The sequence below is a fragment of the Schistocerca cancellata genome, chromosome 4 (genome assembly GCF_023864275.1).
Source record: "Schistocerca cancellata isolate TAMUIC-IGC-003103 chromosome 4, iqSchCanc2.1, whole genome shotgun sequence".
NCBI classification, from domain to species: domain Eukaryota; kingdom Metazoa; phylum Arthropoda; class Insecta; order Orthoptera; family Acrididae; genus Schistocerca; species Schistocerca cancellata.
Genome location: NC_064629.1, coordinates 347,913,412 through 347,923,788, shown reverse-complemented (window position 1 = coordinate 347,923,788; position 10,377 = coordinate 347,913,412). Strand labels below are relative to the sequence as shown.

At 42.2% G+C, this 10,377-nt stretch overlaps 1 pseudogene; it reads right to left on the bottom strand.

Annotated features, from left to right (window-relative positions):
• Positions 1–8,691: 8,691 nt before the first annotated feature.
• LOC126186133 (5S ribosomal RNA) lies at positions 8,692–8,809 on the bottom strand (annotated as a pseudogene).
• Between the last annotated feature and the right edge of the window lie 1,568 nt (positions 8,810–10,377).

Below are 10,377 nucleotides of genomic sequence, written 5' to 3'. Positions count from 1 at the left end.
AGATCTCCGTTTGTTCATCATTATTCCCAAAAGTACTATCTAAGCCTGCTTTCTGTATTCTGTTCACATCCTCTTTCAAAATAGTTTTTCTCCACTGTACACTACCATTTTTTTTTTTGCCAAACCATTTTCTTATAGCTTCTTAATGCATTTCGTCCAATTCATCATAGTTAGTTTCTTATATAGTCTACCCCCTCTTAAGTTAACTTAAATCTACTGAGCTCAGATGCTAAACTAAGGGACGAGGCAATGCAGCAGCATACAACAAATCAACACAAACAGCAATGACAAAAAATGCCAATTTGCAAAGCAAGCAGCAGTAAATCTAAATTAACAGAAAAAATGCAAAATTACAACTAATATGAGCCAATGTGCAGCAACAAGAAAAGCTTAACAGAGTAATACAAAGTTAAATTCAATAACACTATGCCTGGCAAACAGCAGCAACTTATACCTAAACATGACATAGCTCAAGCAGAAAAATATTACACTAAAGACAACAATGCAGATAAGGGAAATGTATATTAACATCTTAATGTCTATGTAATTAAAGTGGTGCACCACAAATTATTCTACAAAAGAAATTACCAAATACTTGAAAAGAAAATTCTGTTGCAATTCCTGTGAAGGGAAATGTGTTTTTGTGCTCCTTCGTTTTTTTTTAAGTACATCAAAGTTATTCGTTTTTTCTGGATCTGTAGGCATAAAATATTTATATTAGTACAGCTATAAAATTTTATTTTAACCAATGCTGCAGTGCAGCTAGGAACTAGATATTAAAGAAAATGAACAAATATGTACAAAGGAAGGCATGAAACATCATTCATTAGCCATATGGCATTTCATAAGGTAGTAAAAAAATCTCTCAATTCGCGTAGAAAGATACTTGTCATAATCAGGTGTGCAATGTAAGAATGTTTCCAAGTAATGAGCGTGTCGTATTTGCGGTGCTTTCTATAAAGGAATGTCAATAGCGAGGTTAAGGGCCTCCCTTTTTTTTCTACCTGTGCCTCTGAAAAGGACACACTAATGGCTTTTTCTCCAGCCGTCTGACACAGCTGGGTGCCCACGATGCATTACGTGCAGGTGGTCACTTAACTTTCTTACGGAAATATTTACAACAGCAGTTTCCGCTACAGTGACAGTCTCATATAAAAATATTTCACAGGTCAACAATTTGCGTTGCAAATGTGTAGAAACAAAATCTTATGAATATAACAGTGTCCAAAAAAATTTCGCCGGCATTGTGATACATTCACGCATATACACACACATTTCATAACTCTTAAAGTACGATTCTTGGTTTCTAACATCCCTTATCACAAGTCAGAGTCCCTAACCACTACTCATTATTCCTTACCTTATTACACATATACATATTAGTCAACACTTCTTCAATATTTCATCATAATAAATATGTAGCATAATCAAATTCCTCATATAACATCGGCTTATTGATCATAAACATACCTCAACAGCATAATACACATCATCGTTGTAATAATATCATAACATCTCAGTCAATTCTCAAAATCGTCGTAGCTTCCTCCAATAATTAAAAAAAAATTCTCTGCTCATGTCAAAAGTGTCATCTGCCTCAAACGTACTTTAAAAATCGTGACCCCATACCAAATGTATCATTCAAAGCTCTCATAATATCACAATGGGTCCAAAAAAATATGAACAGTTCACAAAGTACAGACAAAATACAATTTCGTAAGTGTGAAGTTATCCAACGGTGTAATTACGTAAACATCTGTCACTGCCGTAGTAAAAAAGTTTGTCTCTCTCAGTTAAATGATCAGATAGCTATGTAATTTATGTGTTAGAGGAATATGGTACCGATGTGTAAAGTTGTATAAGCAAATACCATATTAGCTAAGGCTCCTTGTGCTTGCCAAACACATGATACACAAAGTAAGCGTGTACCCCCCTGAGGATTAATGTAATTATACCCTCAGGTGTTACAGATTACAGCAATGGAATGAAACGTATCACGGAAAACTTTCTTTGTAATTCAAAAGTCTTTAAAAATAAATGTTTTAAGTACAAAATTAATCACTGAAATGCGTGTCCTGTAGCACTAAATGTGCATCTTGTTGTAAGATAATCTCTGTGGAAGTGTCGTAGTTATTTTCCTCCGAAAGCTAAGTTCTGCAGAAGCCAATGTACTTACCTCGTGATAAACAAAAGTGAAATGCTTTGCGTATAGATATCTTAGTTATTACGCTTATTGTTGTGATGATGAAAGTACTGTGCTGTAACGTATTGTTGTGCTACAGAAAAGGCTGTCTCCTTGTAGCTATACCACAAAAGTTACTACTAAAAAATGTTTTACTTTCCAGAATAATTCAGAAAAACTGTGCAGATATAAAACAGGTACACCGCAAAAGCAACATTGTAAATTGTCACTCATTAGTAACGTCGTGATATAATCGTGCAGCTGTCACATAAACTAACCACTGTGTCATCTGGTATCTCTCAGAAAGTACTTTAATTCAGAATGTATTTTCAAGTAAACCAAAAAGTACTTTAATTCAGAATGTATTTTCAAGTAAACCAAAATGTTGCATTAAAATCTCATTAGCAGTACTGGTAAATGTTCTAAGTATGTGAGCCTTATAGTCGTTACGTAATCGTGCAACTAACAAGCAAGAATGTACACACACAATAACACTGTGTCGTCTGTTCGCAATAACAAAGCATTCGTAATTTCTGTTTAAATAAGTTCTCTTGGTTCTTGACTGGATATTTAACTTCAAACATTGTTGCATGGTAACAGTTTCTAAAGCATACTAGTAACGTGAAGTGAAAAATTTTATAGCAAAGACTAAATAAAAAAACAGATTATCTCTCAATAAATGGTTTTACATGTGAAATGTGGTGTAAACCTTTACTCTTCCTAGTACGCAGAGTTTTAACTTCAACGCAATTATCATGTGGTATACGTCGGATTCTGTAAGGTCCATTGTAAACTAGAAAGAATTTGTGACTCAAGTGTTTCTTCTTATGTGACAATGAATGAGCTTTAATGAGAACTTTCTGACCAATACATAATTTCTTTGCATTTGCTTTCCCGTGTAGTTTTCTCCTTTTGTCTGCTGCAGATTTTATATTTTTAAGAGCCAAATCAATTATGTCTTTGTGTCGAAGTTTACGTGTATTCGGGAAAGGTACAAGCTCTCTGATTCTGTTCGGTGGTTCTTCATTCTTCAGTACAAGAGTAGGTGGTAAACCAGTGGAATCATGAGGCATTTCATTCAGCACATTTTGAAATAAGTGTAAATATCTGTCCCAATGCTGATGCTTTCTGTGACAATAAAGTCTGCAAAGCTTATTGATTTCTTTCATAATCCGTTCAGACGGGTTACAATGTGGTGAGTACAATGAAATAAAAACAGGTTTGATTTTATGATTCCGAAGCATGCGGGACCAAACAGCAGATCTGAATTGCGGTCCGTTATCTGAAATGACTTTAGCAACGTGGCCAACTTCACGTAAGAAATTTTTAACAAAGGCGTTGGATACAGGCCGTCCAGTGGCTTTACGTAACGGAGTGAAAGAAACAAATTTTGAAGTAAGTTCAACAGCGACTAGAACGTACGAAAATCCATTCGATGTTCTGACAAGGGGTCCCAAGAGATCAACAGCAGCAAATTCTTTTAATTTAGAAGGAATAATAGGAAACAACGGAGCACGATGTGAGATAGTAGATGGTTTCACCTTTTGACAAAGTTTACAAATAGACAAGACTCTTCGAATTCGCTTTTCCATATTGTTAAAATAACAAGTCGTTCGAAGAATATGATAACATTTTCGTGGGCCAAAATGTGCGTAGCTGAAATGAATGTACCAAATGAGCTTATTAACAAAATCGTCTGGAATGCAAAGTACCCATAGCTTGTCATCAACAGTGCAGCGTTTGAAGAGTATGTTGTTTCTAACCAGGTAATAATGCCGAATCTGAGTGTGTGTCTTTTCATGCCATTTACTTTTGATGTCTTTCCAAATCGGATCTTTATCTTGTTCATGAGCAATGTCCTTTAAAGATGTGGTGATGAAGTTTTCAAAGGCGACTTTCTGAATGTAAAGAATACTGAAATTTTTCTCGAGGTTGCCTTCTGTGTTACTTTTCTCAAGTCCAGCTGGTGCGCGTGACAGTGCGTCCGCAACAATGTTCTCCTTGCCGGGAATGTAGACTATTGTGAAGCGGAATTCTTGCAGAAACAACGCCCAACGTTTTAACCTGTCATGATTTAATTTTGAAGACATAAGAAATTGTAATGCACGATGATCACTGTATACTTTTACGTGCTTACCAGAAAGAAAGAAACGGAATTTGTTAAATGCCCAAACGATAGCTAAAGCTTCTAATTCAGTAACGGAATGATTTTTTTCAGACTTTGTTAGCACTCAGCTAGCAAAAGCAGATCAGAAGATTCCAGGTTCGTATCCTGGCAGGGTCGCCATATGAAACGTCCCCTTAGAACAATTTATACAAAACTGTGCTTAAACTGACACACAATATTTTTTAGCGCAACGCAATCTGAGTATCAAAGATCCCTGCAAAAGAATGGCCCTGAGTTAAAGTATACCTTTCAGAAATCACTTACCTCACAAAAATCTTCATTACTGGAACTACTGCAATACAGCAAGCGCCACTACTGCCAGCTAAATAAAAGATTCAAACTACGGAAGGCACTAACTACTGATAGAGATAGTTAGCAAGTAAAAGATATATGTAATTTCAAAACTCCGCCATCTCTCTCCTCACATCCACCACTGCTGGCGGCTCACCTCTAACTGCGCAACGCTACGCGCTGTTCACATCCAGCTGCCGCTGCCTAACACTACAATGGCAGACAACAATGCAAACTAGCCACAGACTGCACACAGCACAGCCAGTGATTTTCATACAGAGCACTACCTAACGTTGCCAATAAGAAAACATAAACAGCAAACTTACATAAAGAAAACATAAACAGCCTACTTACATAGAGAAAACATAAACAGCCTACTTACATAAAGAAAACATAAACAGCCTACTTACAAGTGGACATATAGAGAAAGATATACTTGTAAGAATGGTAACCATAGTATGTGTAGCCACTACAGCTCCATCACTTAACCAACTGAGCTGTATTGGCTACACAGAGAATTCAGCTATATACACTCCTGGAAATGGAAAAAAGAACACATTGACACCGGTGTGTCAGACCCACGCACGGCACAGCGGACACACCAGGAACCGCGGTGTTGGCCGTCGAATGACGCTAGCTGCGCAGCATTTGTGCACCGCCGCCGTCAGTGTCAGCCAGTTTGCCGTGGCATACGGAGCTCCATCGCAGTCTTTAACACTGGTAGCATGCCGCGACAGCGTGGACGTGAACCGTATGTGCAGTTGACGGACTTTGAGCGAGGGCGTATAGTGGGCATGCGGGAGGCCGGGTGGACGTACCGCCGAATTGCTCAACACGTGGGGCGTGAGGTCTCCACAGTACATCGATGTTGTCGCCAGTGGTCGGCGGAAGGTGCACGTGCCCGTCGACCTGGGACCGGACCGCAGCGAAGCACGGATGCACGCCAAGACCGTAGGATCCTACGCAGTGCCATAGGGGACCGCACCGCCACTTCCCAGCAAATTAGGGACACTGTTGCTCCTGGGGTATCGGCGAGGACCATTCGCAACCGTCTCCATGAAGCTGGGCTACGGTCCCGCACACTGTTAGGCCGTCTTCCGCTCACGCCCCAACATCGTGCAGCCCGCCTCCAGTGGTGTCGCGACAGGCGTGATTGGAGGGACGAATGGAGACGTGTCGTCTTCAGCGATGAGAGTCGCTTCTGCCTTGGTGCCAATGATGGACGTATGCGTGTTTGGCGCCGTGCAGGTGAGCGCCACAATCAGGACTGCATACGACCGAGGCACACAGGGCCAACACCCGGCATCATGGTGTGGGGAGCGATCTCCTACACTGGCCGTACACCACTGGTGATCGTCGAGGGGACACTGAATAGTGCACGGTACATCCAAACCGTCATCGAACCCATCGTTCTACCATTCCTAGACTGGCAAGGGAACTTGCTGTTCCAACAGGACAATGCACGTCCGCATGTATCCCGTGCCACCCAACGTGCTCTAGAAGGTGTAAGTCAACTACCCTGGCCAGCAAGATCTCCGGATCTGTCCCCCATTGAGCATGTTTGGGACTGGATGAAGCGTTGTCTCACGCGGTCAGCATGAACGCTGGTCCAACTGAGTCCCCAGGTGGAAATGGCATGGCAAGCCGTTCCACAGGACTACATCCAGCGTCTCTACGATCGTCTCCATGGGAGAATAGCAGCCTGCATTGCTGCGAAAGGTGGATATACACTGTACTAGTGCCGACATTGTGCATGCTCTGTTGCCTGTGTCTATTTGCCTGTGGTTCTGTCAGTGTGATCATGTGATGTATCTGACCCCAGGAATGTGTCAATAAAGTTTCCCCTTCCTGGGACAATGAATTCACGGTGTTCTTATTTCAATTTCCAGGAGTGTATATGTATAACTGTAAAGCATGGGCACACTTGGTATCTTCTTATCCACAGCATCTGCATACTGTGCCTGCACACTCTGCCTGCACTAGCACAGTGATGTTCTGTTGAGATGGGTCACATGTTGGTGACCAATATCGTCCTCCATCTTGCTGTTGTCTAGGACCACCAGCAGCATTTGAAACGATAGGAACAGATATGGCGTCCTCATTGCCCAGTCGATGGGTGGGACGTACAATAACAGCATCATGTCCTCCTTTAGCAAGTGAGCTATGTGTGCTACAGCACCCCACATGGTCGTTGCAGTTTCTGACATGCTGGAGGTTCCTGCTGCTGCAGGTCCAGAGGTCGGTGCTGGTCTGGACAAGATGGTGACTGAGGCTGCTGCTGGTCCGGATGCAGCAGAGGTCGACATGTTGCTGTTCATCTCTGCAGCCGTTGACATGTCGAAGGCTACTGCTCAAGAAAGAGGACAACGAAGGGTTACATACACACCAGGACATGAAATCAACCAATAACAATAATAATAATAATAATAATAATAATAATAATAATAATAATACTGCTACCTACAGACAAAGATGTGATATAGGATACTTACTTTTCCGTTTCTTCCTGTTCTGCAGGGCTGTACTGGATATTGTTTGCTGCTGAAAGGCCGGCCGCAACAGCCGAGCGGTTCTAGGTGCTTCAGTCCGGAACCGCGCGACTGCTACGGTCACAGGTTCGAATCCTGCCTCGGGAATGGATGTGTGTGATGTCCTTAGGTTAGTTAGGTTTAAGTAGTTTAATTTCTAGGGGACTGATGACCACAGATGTTAAGTCCCATAGTGCTCAGAGCCATTTGAACTATTTTTTCTGCTGAGAACTTCATAGTTCTTCTTCTTCTCCTGCTGCTGCTGCCTGACTGAGTGAGACTGAGGCTGTAGAACTGCTGTACCTACCCTATATCCTCTCCAATGACATCACTATATACTGTCATCTTATAGGCAAGAGCGTATCACGTGACTGGATTGAGGGTTCCTACTGGTTGCCACCCTTTTTGTCTGGACCGCCATCTTGGATTACGTCATGGGAGGGGAGTGAAGGAGGGCTGACAGCGTCCTCTGTTGGCGGTGATGTGAACTAGGTCAGTTGGTCTCCAAACCCCAAGGAGAACACCTATGGTTCATTGTGGAATAGTGCGAAGTTGATTTGGGGTGTTAGGCAATTTCAAAAAAGGTAGGCAGTTCCAGCACAAGCATCTATCTACATGAGTTCTGAAATGCATCTTCACACCATCCCACTGCATTGATAATATTGAACGAAACGTATTCACCACATGCTCATCCATTATGTTTTCTTTCCACTCATTGTGTAGGAGGTTATGGATACAGTCCTCAACTGTGTGTATATTTGCATGTAGTACACTTATTAAATTCATCCCTGCTCATCACCAGCATTTCCTTGATTTACACAATCTGCAGCGCTTGTTCTGACCATATCGGATGGACCCAAAATTGTGGCCTGGTGAGATGAGTCCCGATTTCAGTTGGTAAGAGCTGATGTAGAGTTCGAGTGTGGTGCAGATCCCACGAAGCGCTCTACCAAAGCTGTCAACAAACCACTGTACAGGGTGGTGGTGATACCATAATGGTACGGGCTGTTTCTCTATGGTGTGGACTGCGTCCTCTGGCCCAACTAAACCAACCATTGACAGCAAATTGTTTTGTTCTTCTACTTGGAGACCATTTGCGCCCATTAGTGGACTTCACGACAATGCGCCATGTCACTGAGCCACAGTTGTTCGCGGTTGGTTTGAAGAACATACTGGACAATTAGGGTGAATGATTCAGCCACCAATATCGCCGAAATGAATTCAATCGAACATTTGTTGTACATAATCGAGAGGTCAGTTCGTGTACAAAATCCTCCTCTGGCAACGCTTTTGCAGTTACGAACGGCTACAGAGGCAGCACTCACTCCGTCTTCAGGCCACAAGTGGCCCAGTGGCACCATCCGACCGTCGCGTCATCCTCAGCGGAGGATGCGGATGGGAAGGGCGTGTGGTCAGTACACCACTCTCCCGGTCGTTATGATGGTTTTCTGTCACCGGAGCCGCTACTATTCGGTCGAGTAGCTCCTTAATTGGCATCACGAGGCTAAGTGCACCCCTAAAAATGGCAACAGCGCATGGGGGCTCCGATGGTCACCCATATAAGTGCCGGCCACACCCGACAGCGCTTAACTTCGGTGATCTGACGGGAATTGGTGTATCCACTGCGGCAAGGCTGTTGCCCCTACAGAGGCAGGAAGGCTCAATATTTCTGCAGGGGACTTCCAATGTCTTTTTTAGTCCGTGCCATGTCGAGTTGCGGCACTTCATCGGGAAAACGGAGTTCCGACACCATATTAGGAGATATCTCATGACGACACGATATTAGGAGGTACCTCATGACTTTTGTCACGTCAGTGTATTTCCCTTCCAAGCTGAATTATACGATTGATGTATTGCTTTCCCGATTTGATGTTTCACTTTAAAACTCTTCAAGGTACCCTTTTTATATTTGTTCAAATTATTTACACCTTTCCGCTAATAAGTCGAATTATTACAATTTATGACCCTATCAACCGACGTAACATTTACAAATTCATAATCCATAACTCTAGCAAGCTGCTCAAATGATTAAGGTGTAACACAGCTACAAGTGATCACTCCACGCAAAAAACGACTTTTTATTAACTCCTGGAATTCTGGCGGAGGAGCGGTAACTGTTGGCCATTATTGAACGTAACAATACGAGGACGCCCCTGCCGGAGAAGAGTAAGCCCAGCTCCAAAAATTCTGAATGAGTCGTACCTAGGGGGTACCCTTTGAACTTTGAAACACACACACAGAGACACACACACACACACACACACACACACACACACACACACACACACACTTACATACGCACTCTCCCTCTCTCTCCCCCTCCCCCCCCCTCTCTCTCTCTCTCTCTCTCTCTCTCTCTCACACACACACACACACACACGAAATAAAACCACAAAGATCGTATTTGTCGAAATTTCAAAAACTCTATAAAATGAAAAACTGTAAAATAGTACAATAAGTGAATGAGGCTGGTTTACAACTGAACTCTAAATGGAAGAAACAGCCATTTTGCTATGTCCTAAGTCGTTCAGCCTTAAGTCATATTCTTGAGTTCACAGACTACGCAAAATTTTAATAGTTTTACCACACCCGTCTCATAATCAGTTAAAAGACGCTAAGATCGCCAAAACCTAGACCAATATACTGAAGTTTGTATTGTACAGAAAAAGATCTGAATTCTTAAGAGCGAAGAAGAAACTCGTGAAGTCAGATCTGACAATATTCAAGGATCTCAACTCTGAAAAACGACAATTTTGAACAGTGCTATCTCGATATTTGGGCTACGAAACGCATGGCAAGAACATGGTGAAGGCGGAAAATGCGAAAAGATCGGCCCTCAGTGCCACTGAACTCGAGGGTCTGTACTTTAGATGCTAGAAAACATGTCAGATCCTTCTGTCTATAATTTGTGTGCTTTTGGATCTTTATTTTTTAAACAAACTATTTATATTTTATTCTTTCCTTAAGACAGTGATCATTCGTTTGCCAGGTTTACTTTTAGTACAATTTCTCTTGTATTTTCATACTGAAAAAAAAGTGATCATGCGGCATTGATGGCCGAAAGTCCCCATGTGGAGAAATTTGGCCGCAGAGTTTCACGTCTTTTCTGTTGACGCAACATTGGGCGAGTTGCATGTCCATGACGATGACCAACACCCGGTCCGTTAGTGGAGAAAATCTCCAACCCAGCCCTGAATTGAACCCGGGCC